This window comes from Protopterus annectens, chromosome 2.part1 (genome assembly GCF_019279795.1).
Source record: "Protopterus annectens isolate FY-2018-M chromosome 2.part1, PAN1.0, whole genome shotgun sequence".
Taxonomy (NCBI): Eukaryota; Metazoa; Chordata; order Ceratodontiformes; family Protopteridae; genus Protopterus; species Protopterus annectens.
Genome location: NC_056729.1, coordinates 694,276,370 through 694,295,550, shown reverse-complemented (window position 1 = coordinate 694,295,550; position 19,181 = coordinate 694,276,370). Strand labels below are relative to the sequence as shown.

At 46.3% G+C, this 19,181-nt stretch overlaps 1 protein-coding gene across 1 annotated transcript in view; it reads right to left on the bottom strand.

The window, feature by feature from the left end:
• The window catches only part of LOC122794902, a 2,498,277-nt gene that overhangs the window by 1,650,303 nt on the left and 828,793 nt on the right, over positions 1–19,181 (bottom strand). The gene's annotated exons all lie outside the window — the stretch shown is intronic.

The following is a 19,181-nucleotide window of genomic DNA, read 5'->3' as shown; positions in this document are numbered from 1 at the left end:
TCCGTTCAAATAATGCATGTGATATTGATATGCCCCTTGTTCAATGGTGTTAATATCTGGGTGTTTGTTTAATGGGAATACCAATGCATGCTGTTACAACTAATCTGAATGGAATAATATGCCACTAACCCAAACTAACATAACTACTCACAAACCTAGAACGCTTGGGAAGGCAGGTCCCAGCGGACCCACCTCAGCTGGCGACTGCACCTGGCACTAGTGCCCAGGCCGGACCCTCCTCCGGTGGCCTTGTGCCACCTTCGGGTGGAAGCGCTGCAGGGGATGGGGCCCGTCCCCCCCTCTGCAAGCGTGGCCGGAGGAGTTCGTCCACTCACCCTCCAAGGTGTCCAGTCTGTGGTGCGAAGGGAGATCCAAGACTCCGTTCTTGGGCCCCTACGCCAGCTCGAGGCTCATGTGGCACAGCTAACGGCCCTGCCCGTTGCCCCGCCTACACAGCCCCCAGCACAGCCCCGTCCTGGGCTGTGAAGGAACAGTGGCAACTGCCTATGGGTGGGGATATCAGTTCCACTGTTGCCATCTGTGGGCTCATGCATCTTGGATATCCCAACCTCCGTCCCCGTCAATTGTGTAACCCCCCCACGTGTGTCATATACCGCCCCTGTATGCGTCTTGTCTGTCTTGTCTGTTAACCTACCCAACCTACCTCCCCAGCTATACCGACTTCCTTCACCTGACATACTACTCTCACCTGAAAAAAAAAAAAAAAGGGCACTCTGTACCCACAAAAAAATTACGCCCCATACATAGCTGTCCATGTTGCACACATGTCCGCTTGACATTTAAACTGTTAATTACAATTGGCTTTAGAACAAACATTAATGTTGTCCTGACACCTCTCTCAGGGGTGGAAGGTTTCAAATGTCTCACCAAAATACATGGAAATACACAGCTGTTGCTGCGAAAGACATGGGCATCTATGGGCCTTACCTACATCCTTCCTGCAAATCCCACGCTTGTTACCCTACTGTCTTACCCCCTTTGTGACCCCTTTTTCACCACTTTTCTGTCACCCCTTTTTCTTTTCTTTCAAAGAAAATAGCGCGGGTGTGCACGGGTGTTAGCGGAGCTCACCGCCAGTGCGCATGCGTGAGCTCCATAAGCAGCGAAAGACCTGGTTATAAGTGCTTAAAAGTGCCTTTATGGCACTTTGATTGACAGGTCCTGTACTCATTTTGAAAACCTGGAAAGAAAAATAAATTCCCACTGCCATTCTCGAACCCAGGACCTTGGTAACATTAGTCTGTATGACCTACCACTAAGCCATGACTGCCATACAAGAACATAGTGCTAAAATAAGTATAACATGTAATAGTAGGAATCAATATAAAGGCAATATAGGAGGTGTACTACCCAATGCATTTCAGGTAGAGTTTTAATGGCCGAATTACTGGATTCACACACTAGTTCAGTGTTAACAGAAACAGCCCTACTAATTGTTCGCTTGTACATAATAATGTAAGGTAATGTACACATAAGAAGGTATGTATATGTACACATACATATATATAAATATATAGTAATACATATGAAATATAGTCGTAGGTGTCAGTATCCATACACACTCACTACAGGAGACAGTGAAGATAAATGCAGCAGCCAGAATCTGCAACACAGCCTGACTCCTGTGAGACCTACTAACCCCTTAACTGCTGGAAGGTGCCTCCAGCACTTTGATTGATAGACCCTGTACTCAATTTGAAAGCAAAATACAAGCATACTAGTAGGCCCTACCACAAGACCATTGTAACACTAGTCTGTATGACCTACCAGCAAGACATGACTCTCATACAGGGATATAGTGCTAAATAAGTGGAACATGTAATAGTAGGAATGAAGATAAAGGCAATATAGTATGTGTACTACCCTAAGCATGCAGACAGACTTTCACTGTCCCAATTACCGGATTCCCATACTAGTGTGTGTTAACAGAAACAGCCCTGAAAATTGTTAGCTTGTACCCAATATTCTCAGCTAATGTACATATATGACAGTATGTATATGTACACATATGTATATATAGCAATACATAATAAATATAGTTGTGGGTGTCAGTATGCATACACACTCACTACAGGGAACAGGTGGGAGAAATGCAGCAACCTGAATTCACAACACAGCATGAAGCATGAGAGATGTACTAACCTTCACACTCACAGAACATTTTCCAACAGCATACCAGCATGGTCCACACCCTTACAATCTGAAAGGGCAACGCCTATCTCACATACCTTTTTATAGCACTGTCCTGAAATCACAGTGAGACATGCAATCAGTACACAACTGGCTGTATGCAATTAGCCAATGCTGCCTTACAATTGGTGCAGTGGCCATCACATGGGCCTATGCAGATACCTACAAAAGCATTCAGTACCCACACTCCACACATGCAATACAGTCATTGCACAAACCTGAGAAAGAGAGAGAGAGAGAAACAGAAATAAGAAAATATGCAGACTGACAGCAGCAAAACCAGCAGCAGCAGCAGCAGCAGAAAACAGCAAGCAGCAAGCAGCACCACTGACACAGCAACAGCTGCCACAAACACAGGTAATGCAAAGTAGCAGGTTAATACTGTGTTTACTGTGACACCTCCAAATGTATCATAGTTCACTATCTATAGGTATGTCCATGAGATAGGTTGTGTGTACATAGTCCTGAAATATATACATATGTAATATTGCTGTACATGTTGCCCATACTTAAAACTTACATAGCTTAGAACACAAGGCCAGTTGTGCATATGATGCAGTAGTTACCAGGGTCAGTAGAGGTTACTCCTCATTGGTGTGGGACCACTGTGTGTGTATGTATGGCACTGTTCAGGTACATATCCCGTAGTATGGCCAGGGATTAATATCAGTCTGTCATGTGGTGCTATGTCCTCCAGGGGTGAACGTAGCACACATCCAGGGATACCATTTCGTAACAGTGATGCTATGTGTTCTGCAATGTTGAGGGTGGCTCTCACCTGGACATGTGAGAGGATAGGGAGGTTACAGTCATCTGGGATAACTAATACCACATGTGTAGGAGAATGGGGGGGGGTACCTGCACCTAAACTGTCTGCAACAATGTTGCCAATACCTGTGCATTTGGTGAATGTGAAGCATCTTAACACTGCTGACCACAGATGCCTTGCCTTCATGTGAATCTGCCCTGTGCTGCAGTAGCCTCCTGCTATTGTTATACAATGTGCCTGTATCTGTAGTCCACTGGACAGGATTAATAAGTGGTGTGCAGTTGTTCTGGGTTAGATATGTGTGTGCACAGTACATGCAGTATGTGGGATGTCTGTGGTAAGCATATGCAAAGGGGCCGGCGGTGTGTGTTGTGGCTTCCACTGGCCCAATGGGCTGCATGGATAGCATCACTGTCATAACTAGTGAATAACTGTGTAATTACATGCATACATAGCAAGGTAGTGTACTGTGCTTGTGGTGTTGTTCGGATATGTATATCCAGGCTGAGTAATGTGTGTCCACATCACAGGGTTGGATGGCAACACACATCCAGTATGTAGGGATGAACACCCAGAGTGTGTCAGACGTGTCACCTGTGCAGAAATATCTGGCCATTACCTGTGCATCCCCCACAACACACACACATGCAACATATGGCAGAAGTACTATAGCAGTACACACATGTTCATAGGTTCATACTAGGCTATTTGCCCTAGGGCATTGATAAGCCTAGTAGAATGCGTTTGTCTTTCACCACCCAATTACAAGTTATGCTGCTATGCCCTTGTCCGACGTTAGTATACTGTGCCTCTGTCTAACAGTGACATAGAAGTGATACCTGGGGTACAACTATGATCTCCATCCACTCATCCAGATTCCTATGGAAGAGAGTCAATGAGGGACTCTGCCTAACCTGTAGTTAGGCAAATAGCCTAGTATGAACCTATGAACATGTGTGTACTGCTATAGTACTTCTGCCATATGTTGCATGTGTGTGTGTTGTGGGGGATGCACAGGTAATGGCCAGATATTTCTGCACAGGCGACACGTCTGACACACTCTGGGTGTTCATCCCTACAACCTGTAGTGTGAGCTCATTACAGAGTGAAGGGAGCCTCTTGGTTAGGAATATGCCCCTCCAGCATGTCCATGTATGTCAGTGCTGAGGTCCAGGTCTCCTGAGCATGTGGCTGTATGGGACTCTGATTGCCTGAGGTGCAGCATGTTCATTACTGCTGGGTAGGACATGGCTGTATATGGCACGCACAGATTGCCTCTGAACAGGCAGTATGCCACTGAGTCCAGCTGGATTTCCTTTACCTGGGCAGCATATGACATCTGTTTGAGCCATTGCATCCTCTTGATGAGGTACTGTTGTCCTGTACCAGTTGCTGTATGTGTCTGGTTAGGTACATCCCAAAAGGTGCATTGTACGCAATTATAGGCCTGATGATGGATGAGTAAAGAGGCACAATGACCTCCCTTGCCACACATGTGAATCCCTCATGATTAGCTGGGTTATATAACATGTCTTTCAATCCACGTTGGCCATGTGGTTGACAAATGACAGACTGCTACCATGTTTCTTCCCCAGGTCCCCAACTACGTCTTCTGTACTCAATGGCCTAACACCTATGTTGTACTTTGCCACCAATGTGGAGGCGTGGGAATCTGCATTGAATATTGATACTCCCCCTCCCTTGTTCAAGTGTTGGGGCCGACAAGAATGGTAACAGCTATAACTTGGTAGTACTGGTGTGCTCCTGTGAAACCTGAAACAGGTTTATGTTACTGCACAGATATCGATGACCAGAATGCTAAGTAGGGTTTTGAGTGCGTGCATCCTGAGGTCTAGACTTCCGGTGTTGAGTAGCATCACTCTTACTTCCTCATCCTTTGTGATACAAATGGATGTGGGTTTGCCTTATGAGCCTTGCCTAATACAGGCACTATGGGTGTAGCAAGAGGCTCTGCCAAATTCCAATAGGACAGGGGTGACAAGTGCAAGCTGTCCCTAGCAAAGCATACCACCACAAGATGGCAGGCATTGGCACACCTGCGAATGACACCAGTATGTCAGTCAATTGTTGGAAGGGATCATCGTGCCTTGATATTGTGGCATCGTTCTTGGTGAGGGTAGGATGCTACTCAAGGTCAGGGTCAAACTGTCTTGGGCTACGTGCTCAGAGAGCTGCATACTGTTTCATGTCATGTAGTCCAGGGAGGTATGTGTCAGGTCATTTACACCAGCATGGACATTGACTGAGTCATACCTGTACTTGCCTTGGGGTTACCTGAGTGTTTGTGTTATGTGGCAGGTCATAGTGCCCGACAGGCTGCACACCGTGACCCTCACCTCGTTAAGCCTGGTGAATGTGATGTTAGTGTGCCTGATGATAGAGGCACCTAGTACAGGTGTATGAGGTGTGTTGTTTACTGTTAATGGCTGTGAGTGTTCAGCACATTGGCTTTGTGTGATATGTAGTGCACGTGTTCGTTTCCGTGGTAGTGGTTGCCTGAGTGTCTGCTTAGGAGGTCTCTGCTGCATAGGCAGACCTGTAGTCCGAGCCTACAAGTATGTTCATGTGTGATCATGTGTTAGTTCTGCTGTCGTGGTAGGTCTATGTGAGACTGGAAGTGTAGTGACTGGTTATGGCGGTATTGAGTAGACAGAGCCTAGCCTCCAGTTTGGTATATGGTTGCATCACTCACATGAGTTTGAATTTGTTGTTAGGAGGAGGGGGTTGTCTGTGTACATGCAGCTGTTCTAACATTGTCTCTGGAGTACCACACTCACCAGCTGGACTGGGGAGGGAACTGACAACTGACCTCTGGACATGCTAGAATACTATTGTGAATTCGGTAATAATTGAAAACAAGGTCCAGTGGGGAGTGAGGGTGTACTGATATTACCTATAACTGCTGACTGATATAAAAGCGTCAGTGAGCAAGTGCCAGGTAACCTAAGTGCAATGTGTCACAATTAAGTAAATGCAACAATGACAAGCAGTCACTTGCTGTCATGTGTAACATGGAAATACGTACAGTAAGCAATGCAGATATCAGTAGTGAGTCACAGAAGTGTTGAGAAGCTGTGTATTATGTGGAAGTAGCATACCAGTGAAATAACAAGCTAACAAATAACAAGCATATAAACAAAGGTAGATCCAGGAGGCCTGGATGTAGTGTTTGCTACAGCAAACAAGGTGTAGCAATGTCAGTAAGATACAGCTCAGATATGCAGGCACTATAAACCTGAAACCAGATGTCCCCAGCTATGAATGGCAGAGTACAGCCTATTGTCACACACGAGTGCAGACCACAAACCTTGTTAATGTTAAATAACTGGCCTGAAGGCCAACTGCCTATACCAGAACTAATACACTTGTACACTGGGCCCTCAATCAGCAGTTCCCAACTTCAACGGATGAAAGATATGTGTCCTGCCACCACAGTGCTTGCCACAAACCTCCCTAATGTAAAACAACTGGTCTGAAGGCCAAGTGCTTAGTCCAAATGACTTAGAATGATAGCTACACTGTAATCAAGTTACAACCAAGCAGTAATAAGTACAATTTAATACTCCCTGTATAGAATGTGTACTATGTACTGCTGAGATACTATGCTGATAACCTGTTTGTGTACCTTTCCAGGTTAACATGGCTCCAAAAAGGAACCCAGCATATTCTGCTGCAGAGGATGACGTGATTCACCAGAGCCTGGTGCGTGACTATGCCATCCTGTTCTCACGCACCACCCAGAATCAGCAGGAGAGGTCTGCACTGTGGCAAAACCTAGTTAGCAGGATAAATTATGTTGGCATGCATGATAGGACATATGAGCAGGTGAGACATCACTGCAGTGATTTGATTAGAAATGTCTGCCAGCATGCTGCAGATATCCGCAGGCAACAGGTTGCCACAGGTGGGGGGGTGGCCACACATCCCCCCCTCACCAGACAGGAGGGGCTACTGCTAAGTGTTGTGGATCCAGCCCCAGAACAACAACAGTCATACATCATGATGGAGGTTGGATCCACACAGCAGCAAGACACCGAGCGTGCAGGTAAGATGCCATATTTATTTATTGTTATTACTTTTACATTTGTTGACCAAGATAGTCTAGCTGGATATATGTCCATTTTCAGTAGAGGCCTGGGGATAAAAGCTACACACATAACATAATAAAGGCAGACAGACAAGTTGTTAATACAGACAGCCAACATAATAGAAATATACACCAGTCTGTTAATTAAATCAACATACATTTAAGGAACTCAAACAGTTTAGAGTCATACACAATGTACTGTCGGTTTCAAAGCAATTCTACCTAAAGCATAACGGTTATGCAATAAGGCAAAAGCCATATAGATAATAGTTAGGGCTCAGAAGGGTAGAGAAGTAGGAGTATGAAATATAAAATAATAGGGAAGAGGCAGGAGTCAAGAAGGGAAGTGAGGAAAAGAAGGAAGACAGTCAAGAGGAGGTGGGAGGGATGGGAGAAGTAGGTCAGAGCATAGAAGGACATCAAGGTGAAAGTAACAGGGTAGAAGCTAGTTTTTATGCACAATGAGGGGTTAAAGGTAAAGAGAGGGTGGGGAGAGGGACGTTAGCCTGGAGTCCAACAAGAACAAAGCCAGTGGTTTTGGAAGTACAGTTTGAGTTGTCGTTTGAAGAGAGGTAAGGGTGAGATTAGAGTTAACTCCTGGTATGTACATATGACTGTTCTGTACACTGTTACTTCATGCACGCATAAGGTGTGCATGTGGTATGTATCTGTCATCATGATATGTAATTGTGCATGTGTGATACAGACATTATGAGCAACTGATGTGTATAAGGGAACTAGTGTACTACTGTACTGTATCATGTGCAAAACAAATGGCACACTTGTGCCCACTGACATTACTCTCTTCACACTTCCAGGTCCCTCCCATCTAGCAACGAGGCAGGCCATACATGCTGGTGAGTGTTTTTAACATTACCTGAAAAACAATTTATAATACTAGTAAAAGTAGTGTAACTGTAGTAGACATGCTGGTGAGTGTGTTTAATAATACCTGTAATACCCAGTTGTACTAAATTAAGAGTAGTGTAACACGGTACTGATGTGTGTGTTTACTGTGGGGTGTGCATGTGTGCGAGTGTGCCTGTGCCCATGTGTGCATGTGTGTTAGTGTCCATGAGTGCATGTGTCCATTTCTGAATGTGTGCATTAGTATTGAAGTGCATCTCTGTCAAATATGTGTTGAGACTGTAATCTGTGTTCCCTGTTTTCCTCCCGTAGGTTCTGGTGCTGCTCTGGTGACCTGCAGCAGGGAACCTGAATCTTGTGCCCCAGGTACTGATGATGATGAAATGTCTGTAATGGTGCAGGAAGGTGTGTCTGGGTCCATCATTGGTCAGCCAATTGACGATACACAGCTGTCAACCCCGTCAATGCGCACAGTCATCCTGCCGTTACATCCTTTGTCACCATTGTCCCTAGGTGATGGACAGTCTGCAGTGGGCATAGATCAGGGTAATGTGGTACCTGTGGTACATGCATCCCCACAAGGCAGCCATGAGCAGGGTCCTCCAATGGTACCACGCAGACAGTCACCCATGGGTTCTCGTGGGGGCATCCATGGCCGTACTGCCTCTGGCCGACGTGCCCAAGGAGGTATGTCAACCTCCACTATGTTTCGAACTGTCATGCAAGCACAGGCACATATGGAAAGGTACACTAGACAGGGTCTGAGAGAGCTGAGAGCATGTCGCACAGCCATGACAGATGGCATGCTTGACATTGCGAATGATATCCGTAACTTCACAGATGTCGTTGACAGACGTTGTGGGGGCATAGAACAGCTGCTCCACAACCAGATGTCCATGGGCCAGGGCGATGGTGTGCGTTTGCGATGTCGACGTGGCCGTATGCCAGCAACAGCACCAGCTGGCAGTGGCCGCGGACGACAACAGGCCCACTCACGCACCTCAAGTGCCAGCACCAGCCAGAGCAATGCTGGGTCTGTGCTGTCATCAAGACGCCCCAGGAGACCACGTGCACGTGGCTCTGGACAGTCCCAACAGGGAACTGTGTCCAGTCAACACACCCCTGCTTCTGACGACAGTACCCAGTCTGGGTTAGTACCGGATACGGCCCGTAGCACCCCTGCCAGGCACAGGTACCGTGTCCGTGCCCACAGACACTGATCTGGATGACCTGACAGGTGCAGTCTGTGGCTGTCCACAAAACCCTGTACATGGCAGCCATTATGTGGGACTGTGTGTGTGCTTACACACATGCAGAAACCTAGGGCAAACACATACACACACACACTGCACCAACACTGGTCCACCCTGTACTGCTGCCCCTCACAAACACACATACACGCACATGTCAATTGGTGTTACCAGTGGCTGGCTTGGGCATACCTAACCCACACCCTGTGCATATGATGACACTGTGCTACCTCCTGCATACTACAACATTGGTGCAGGAAAAGGTAAACACGTTGCTGATGCACAGGGTGACTACATAGATGTGTATAAGTAGTAACATGTTGGTAACTGTTCACTGTTCCACTATGATTGTGTGTATATCCCAGCAGTCCTGCTGCAGTAACTGTATGAATGTCCACAATTGTTATCTGCACCCATACTACTTACCAAAGTGTACCAGCTGCACACCATCACATGCTAACATTGACTATGGGAATGCGCATCATGTGCTGTTATGTAGATTCAGCTATATGTATCTGTTCTGTCACACATGCATTTATACACACCCTGCTACCCACACACATACACACGCTCACCTGCCATTCCCATTATTTATTACCCTACATGAGTAGCTGTCGATACATGACAGGTACACATTTGAGAAGTGCACTATGTTGTTTACTACCGACTTCCTCTTCTCTACCTGTACTCACAGGGTGCAGGAAACCTCATCAGTTCAAAGATGTAATGTGCATCAGGTACTGTGGTACCCTGATTGCCACATCAAACATGTTTCCCATACGGAAATGCACATACAGACACATCCCACATCCACACACTTGCCACATTCAGGCTTCAAAACACTATCTAGGTATATTCTGGTACATGTGTGCGTTACAGTAGCATGTAACACTATACTGAGTACTGGCAGTTGTCTGTTGTCATGTTGTTTGTATAGAATAAAAGAATTGTTTGATTATCCTACTTCGCTTTGTGGACATTACTTGAAGAAGTGTTACCTTACATGTGTTATTGGTACCACCACCTTCTCTTTTGTAGTTTTGTTTGTATAGGGTGCTGTCAACATCACTGCTTGTTAAGGGTGATGTGCACCCTGCAGTGCATAGCCCCATGTGGCAGAAGCCACATCCCACCCCCATCATTGTGCACACACACTAACCCCACCCACAGTAAAACACATACTTTCCATTTGCAAGATTCAAACCCATACCTAACTGTGTTATGACAGTAGAAACAGACACATTAGCAGAGTGTGCTATTTGCAGTAGTTGGAGAAATCCTTTCTAATGCTGTACTTAGAGGGTGCTGACATCATCTGTGTGTAGGAGGAGGGATGTGCACCCTGTAGTGTGTTCTCCCAGTTGGCAAAAGGCACTTATCCCTCCCAGCATTATGCACACACATAAACCCCACTCATACTAACACACATACATTCCCTTTGCAGGATTCAAACCCCTACCTAACTAAGTTATGACACTGGAGAAAGACGCATTAGCAGAGCGCGCTATGCGAATTACTGGAGGACTTTAATACAGGTAATATAGTTATAGAGTCCTGACATCATCAGTGTTTCAAAAGGGGGATCTGCATCCTGTACTGTACTGTCACAGTTGCTAATAGGGGCATTTCCCACACACACATCGATGTGTTCGAGGTTTGCATATGTGGGGGATCCAGTACTCCAGTGTGATTAGTATATGGTTTGATTGCAACAATGAGGGATATACTCCCAGTGGTGAGCATTTTGTACTCATGTTTGTGATGATCAGGTCTAGTATATCTGCCCCTCTTGTGGGAAGGTTGGTTACCTGTTCCATAGCTAAAGAATGTCTGATCTATGGGAACCCTAGAGCTTGGGTATTGTGGCTTGTGTAATGTTCACAGTCTACGTTTGGGTAGCTGACGTCACCCAGTATGATGGTGTTTGCAGAGAAATCTATGCTCTCCTGTGTCAGCATGAAGGCTGTGTGGGAGTCCTGAGTTTGAGAGGGTGCTGTAAGAGCTCCACTGTGTCTCTTTCCATGTGGTCCAGGGAGGTACGTCTCAGGTTGTTTGCACCAGCATGGACAATGACTGCCTCATAGTTGTACTTGCTGTGGAGTGACCTGTGTGCCTGTGTTATGTGGCACATTCTATCACCCGACAGGTAGCTAAATGTGACCCTCACCTTGCTCTGTCTGGAGGGCGGCACGCCTGTCAACAGCTCATGTCAAGCAAGTTCACACCCCTCATAAATGATGTGGAAACCTTCAAAGGCCCCAGGCCTGTTGAAAATATGGACCAGACTGCAGATACCTGTATAAAGGCATTCTATGGACACATTCAGGAATGCATGGATCATGAAACCACATATGAAAGCATGACCCAATTCTCCAAAGGCAGATGTCCTGTGTGCAGGACACCAGCCATAAACACACTATACAATAGAAGAATGACGCCACTACATGATACAACAACCTCCCAAAAATGTGAAGGCATCACTGATGAGTATTGGAAGACAACTACAGGCACCCATACGATTGTCTAAGGCCATCTTTGAGAGAAGATTCCACAAGCCACTGAGGATAATCACAAGGCTTTCTGTAGTTATGTTAGGAACCTGGGTGGTACTACCCAGATTATGCTCAGAGGTAATCCAAGATGTCACACGAAATACAAAACACACAGACATTGCCATCATCCTAGTGGACAGGTTCACTGCTGCCTTCTCCCCCCCACCACACCAAAAGGGCAAATATGTCTCGCGGCAGAGTGCTGCCGCCCCTGACATCACAGATGCTTAGGTAAGAGATGCCCTTCCCAAAGCAATAAACACTGCATCAATGGGACCAGACAGTGTCCCAGGCTGTGTCCTACATGAACCACATGAAGAGCTACACCCAGACATAACACCACTGTTCAATCCCAGCCTTACTACACGATATGTGGCCAAAGAGTGGCGTACAGTAACAGTGGTCCCTCTACATTCAGGTGGTGCCTTCACGGATCCTGGACACTATTCGCCCCATATGTCTGACTAGCTTTGTCTGCAAAGCTATGGCAAGGATCATCATGAACCTCACATATCTAGATATTGTGGACCTACAGACATGTCACCATACACAGTTTGGCTTTGTTAATGGCAGATCCTGCCTCTCAAACCTGTTTGATTTCTTTGAAACAGTCACCAAGGCCACTGTCAAGGGGAAGGAGGTCTACACAGCCTACCTGGACCTTGCATAAGCCTTTGATACAATACCCCACTTGTGCATTCTAGGGAAGCTCACCAGTGTACATATTAACCCCTATGTCACTACAGATATTGCACAGTGGCTCAAGGGCAGAACACACATGGCTAGAATTGCTGGAGCCATGTCAGCCTCCAACCTGGTACAAGTGGTGTCCCACAAGGCTCAGCCCTGGGAGCTGTCATGTTCATTATATATTTATCATAGGTTCAGGCCAACATGGAAGTACTGTGGCTGAGCAAGTCGCAGGTGACTGCAAACCGGACGCCATAATCAACTCTCCAGCTAACACACGCATCCTCCAAAAGGGCCTCTTGCAAACACACGACTTGTGCCACAGCCATGGCCTCAAGGTGAATGACAGAAAGCGTATAGTCATCCCCTTTGTCAAACACAAAGTGACCACAAAGTACCACATATGTGTTAATCCATTAAGTGCAGACGAAGGAATTATGGACCTTGGGGTACACAGGTTGATAGCATTCTACCATTTGACAACAACATGGACAAAGTGGTTAGGAAAGCATGTTATATGGGCCACATCATCATGATGGGATCCACATGTAGATCAGGGGAGGACATTGTGCCCCTTTACTCATCCCTCATCATGCCCATAATTGACTATGATGAACCTGTCAGCATGCACCTTACCAGACACCTGCAGCAACTGGAGATACCACATACGTACCTCGACAAGAGGATCAAAGGGCTTAAACAGATGCCACATACTGACTGGTTAAAGAAACAGCAGCTCTACTCAGTGGCATACTGCCTCTTCATAGGCAATCTGTGCCTGACATATAAAGCCATGTCAAATCCTCACTTAATGGCCATGCTGCACCTCAGAATATCCAGATCCCATCAGGATACATGCTGGAAAGACTTGAACCTCAGGAGTGATATAATTAGGACGTGCTGGAGGGGCACATTCACAACTCAGAGGCTCCCTTCATTCTTGAATATTATCCCAATAGAGATTAGGCAGAGTGACTCAGTGACTATCTTCAAGAGTGATATTAATGACTGGATGTGACATTGTAGGGTTACCCTGGGTATCACTTATGTGTCACTGTGAGACAGAGGCACAGTATACTAACCTTGGAAAAGGGCATAGCAAGACAGATTTACAATGCATGTTGAAAGCCACACACATTCTGGCTAGGTGGATACATGCCCTGGGCAGACATCCCTGTATGAACCTATGGACCTATGTATCTTGTTCACCATTGGCCCTATGTGCTGTTAATCACCAATGCAATCTCAATACTATGGTAGCATGTGCAAAGGTCAGTTGTCAGTCACCTCTATGGTACAGTTGTGGAATATGTGTGTCATGTAGTAATGTCACAGCTGCCACATGTACACAGTCAACCCTATCCCCCTTCCCATGGATGTACAACACATGTATGAGATGGAAACACATGGCCAAACTGTGGACTAAGCACTCTGAACCCAGTACTGGCATAACCTGTCTGGTGGCATGAAATACTACAGTGACAGCAATAGCAATCTGATGTGGACCTACACGGACAGCAATACAAGCATGGAAACACACCGGGCCAGTTGTGGAGCCTAAGGATAGCATCCTGCATGACTGGCAGACATCTCTGCAGCTGGCACACAGGAATACATTAGGCCTGCACACAGCACGCATAACACATAGCACACAAATCCTGTGTGTCAAACAAGCACAGTCTGTACAGCTATACAACACTACTGCCGCAGTTGTGTTAGGTACTTTTATTGTCCAGTACAGTGAGATCATGCTCACCAGGCTGGACAAGGTGTAGGTCACAGTGATATGCTCATGGGGCACTGTGGTCCACCACATAACACAAGCATACAGGTCAGTCAGATGCATGGACACATATGACTCAGTCATTGTCCATGCCACCACAGCTGATGTGGGATGTCCCTCACTGGGATACATGATAGGGAACATGGAAGGGATCACTGAGCAAGTGACACAGGCTGGTAGACCCCTGACCTTGGTTGGCATCAGACCCTCACCAGGGATTCTGACATATTACTGAATGCTAATGAATTAGTGTAGCTACAACACCCTAGCTGAACGGTTCTTAGCATGCAGTCACTGCATTGCTATGGAATAACGTCTTACCACTCCCACAACAGGTGAAAACATGCAGCACCTGTACATCAACAACATGTAGACTATATGCCCCAGACCAGGTGTGTATCCCTCACTACTAAGCTGATAGCATCTACATCTCACACTGTATATACACATCCCACATGCAGCACCTGCACAGAAGACCACAGTCATAATGTTACCCTGTGCAAATACCATGTATTCACATGTGGCAGGCATCACACATGGTAACTATTGAAGGTCACAGGTACATATGTGTATTTGGCACACACATACATCATGTGTGCATTGCCATAACTGGTTTAATCAATGGCATGCATTATTGTGAGGGACAACCCGGACACATGGGCATTCTGTGTGGGCAAAACACACATGGCATGTCTGTAATCAAAAGCCATACATAATTGTGATATCATTTGGAAAGGGGTATGTGCATCCTGTAGTGTGTTTTCCCAGTTGCCAAAAGGGATATTTCAGTCATACACACTTACCCCCCCCCTTCACACACACTTGCCACTTGCTGGATTCAAACCCCTACCTAACTATGTTATGACACTAGAAACGGACGCATTAGCACAGCGCGCTATTCGCATTACTGGGAGATTTCTTTTCCCCAGATATACTTATAGGGTGCTGACATCATCAGAGTTTAGAAAGTGGAATGAGCATCCTGTGGTGTGTTTTCCCAGTTTCCAAAAGGGATGTTCCTTTCATACACACTTACACACGCACTTACCCCCCTTCACACACACTTGCTGGATTCAAACCCCTACCTAACTATGTTATGACACTAGAGACGGACGCATTAGCACAGCGCGCTATTCGCATTACTGGGAGATTTCCTTTCCCCTGATATACTTATAGGGTGCTGACATCATCAGAGTTTAGAAAGTGAAATGAGCATCCTGTGGTGTGTTTTCCCAGTTGCCAAATGGGATGTTCCTTTCACACACACTTACCCCCCTTCACACACACTTGCCACTTGCTGGATTCAAACCCCTACCTAACTATGTTATGACAGTAGAGACGGACGCATTAGCACAGCGCGCTATTCGCATTACTGGGAGATTTCCTTTCCCCTGATATACTTATAGGGTGCTGACATCATCAGAGTTTAGAAAGTGGAATGAGCATCCTGTGGTGTGTTTTCCCAGTTGCCAAAACGGATGTTCCTTTCATACACACTTACACACACACTTACCCCCCTTCACACACACTTGCCACTTGCTGAATTCAAACCCCTACCTAACTATGTTATGACACTAGAGACAGACGCATTAGCACAGCGCACTATTCGCATTACTGGGAGATTTCCTTTCCCCTGATATACTTATAGGGTGCTGACATCATCAGAGTTTAGAAAGTGGAATGAGCATCCTGTGGTGTGTTTTCCCAGTTGCCAAAAGGGTTGTTCCTTTCATACACACTTACTCACACTTACCCCCCTTCACACACACTTGCCACTTGCTGGATTCAAACCCCTACCTAACTATGTTATGACACTAGAGACGGACGCATTAGCAGAGCACGCTATTCGGATTACTGAGAGATTCCTTTTCTCCTGATATACTTATAGGGTGCTTACATGATCAGTGTCTAGAAAGGGGAATGAGCATCCTCTGGTGTGTTTTCACAGTTGCTAGGAGTAACATTTGGACCAAGTGTGTGAGCATGCCCAGTTCAGCCTTCCCATGGCATGTTGTGTGAAAGATGTCTCATTTATCTAAGTGTGTGAGCATGCCCAGTGTGGGCTTTCCATATGTTGAACTCTGCAGCCCATCACATTTGTGGATGAGTGTGACCTTCAACAAATACCTCCAGTTTATGGTTGTGTGTTCTGTGCCATGTTGTGTAGTTACTGTCCAAATGCTTTTTGTGTGAACACAACAGGGAGCATACTGTGCCTGCAGGTTTTGCATGGGATACTTTGCACACAACTGTCAACATCCGTTCATACTGACCTAACACTGTAGTACTGTATAGTGTAGTGGTTCAGTACTTTCACTGTGGTGGTCAGTATCCTGGGCTTTAGTCCTATCACTGCTTTACATTTCCATAGTGTGCACAACAGCCTGGTTAGGGTCCAGTTGTGCACATCTGCACAAAGGCGGTGCCTCTACAGACCCTGGTAATTACTGCCCCATAAGCTTAACAAGTCTAGTCTGCAAAGCTATGGAGAGGATCATAATTGAGCTCATAAACAAAGATATAGGGGACATGCAGACATTGTACCCGTCCCAGTTTGGCTTGGTCAAGGGCAGATCATGCCTTTTGTATTCGGTTGACATCTTCAAAACGGTCACTTAGGCCATTGTTGGGGAAAGGCAGTCCATACAGCCTACCTTAGCCTTGCAAACACTTTCAACACAATACCCCACTCAGGTATTGTGGAAAACCCTAACAACTGAAATGTAAACCCATATGTCACAAGATGGGTTGCAAACTGGCTTAAGGACGGGACCCACAGGGTTAGAGTTGCTGGCACTATGTTAGACTCCAGGCTGGTCACAGGTGGTGTCACACAGGGCTCAGTCCTTGGCCCCCTATTGTTTGTCATGTACTTCCCAGAAGTACAGGCCAACATGGGAGGACTTTGGCTGACAACGTTTGCAGATGACTGCACACTGGGCGCCATAGTGGACAGTGCATCAGACACGGATATCCTTCAGAAGGGACTCACGGTAACGGATAGCTGGTGCCAGAGCCATGGCCTGAAGTCAAAGTGCAAAACATGTGTAGACATACTCTTCAGGAAAAGCAAGGTAACCCCAAGCTACCATATAGGTGGCAATCCTCTAAGCACAGAGGAGGTTATCATGGACCTGGGGACCCAGGTTGACAGTCGCCGTTCTTCTGACACTCACATTGCTAAAGTGGCTAGAAAGACCTTCTACATTGCCCACCTGATCAGGATGGGATTCACATCCAGATCTAGTGGGTCATTGTTCCCCTGTACTCTTCACTTATCAGACCGGTGATCGAGTAGAATGCCCTATTCTGGATGTATCTCACCCAACATCTGCAGCAATTGGAGACACCCTGAATGTCCCCCACCTAAAGGATAAAGGAACCCCAACATCTGTCATATGCTGCCAGATTGAAGACACTCCGCTCTATTCAGTCACATACCGTCTGCTTAGAGGTGACATGTGCCTGACATGCAAGGCCATGTCCAAACAGGGATTAATGGACATGCTCCACATCAGAATCGGCAGATCCACCTGAACCAGTAGTGCAAGTGACTTACACCTTAGCATGGATGTACGTTGGACATGTTGGAGTGATGGAGTTGTCACCGGAGACTCCCTATGCTGTGGAATACAATCCCGGTCCATGTGAGGCAGAGCACCTTGCTGGCTGTGTTCAAGAGGTATCTTGACCTGTGGATGGGAGGTCATACGTTAACCCGGGATCGCCACTGTGTCACTGCTGGAGAGAGGCACGACAAAATAATGGGCACAGTACTGTTTCCATATAAGGGTGGTGTCGCCAACAAACTCTGGGCTAGGCTTATACCTGCCTTAGGGAAGATAGCCTAGTATAACCCTATGTACCTATGAACCTATCTGACCATGTTGCATTATGGTCAGATGTGAACTACTTACAACAGCCTCATCCAACATCAGTAGTGTATTCCACAACATGGGTGTACATTGGCAAACACTACCGATGTGCCCTAGGCCATTTCTAATGCTAGTCGGAGAGTGTGTTTGTCCGTCAACACATTGTAAGTGTAGTTTGCCATGACATATGTCTTGTTTAGTATACTGTGCCTCTGTCTACCTGTGACATAACATTGATACCCAGGGTAAACCTACCATCTCCCATCCACTCATTAGGATTCCTGTTGAGGGAATCAACGAGTGACTCTCGGGATAACCTGTACTGGTAGTTTACTCATGCGTGGGGGTGGCTTCTGTGTTATGGACAATGCAGTACAGCCTGTCCTATGTATGTCAGTGCTGGGGTTCAGGTCCCTCATGTGCATAGCTCCCTGCCATTCAGATTGTACAAGGTGCAGCATGTGCATTGATTCCAGCTTGGACATGGCTTTCTACATCAGGCACAGCTTGCGTCTGGGTGGACAGCATGGCAGTGTGTGGAGCTGCACTCTGTTTAATCAGGCGACACATTACATGTGTTCCAGCTCTTTCATACTCCTGGTGAGGTACTGTTGTGGACTTTACAGTTGCTGGATGTGTCTGCATGAGGTACACCCGACAGGGGCTGTTGTGGTAATTTCTAATGCTGATGAAAGATAACTGCAGAACCACAATGACCTCCCCTTAGCTAGATGTCAGAAAGCATGGACCATGCAATCACAAATAAAAACAGGACCCTCTCCACAAAGGGAAAGTGGCCTGTCTGGTGGACCACAGCCATAAACAAACTGTATAACAGATGAGGGATACTAATGCAAGACAGAGCTACATCTCCAAAAGGGAAGACAGCTGTGATTAGCACTAGTAGAAAGCTACATTATGTCATAAAGACATGCAAGGTCAACTTGGGGACATAAATCACCAAAGACAATGAAGGTAACCACACTGCTTTCTTCAGTTATGTCAGACACCTGGTTGGGAACCCTCAGAGTTGGTACACAACAACATATATTCCAGTGACCTGACAGATATTGGCA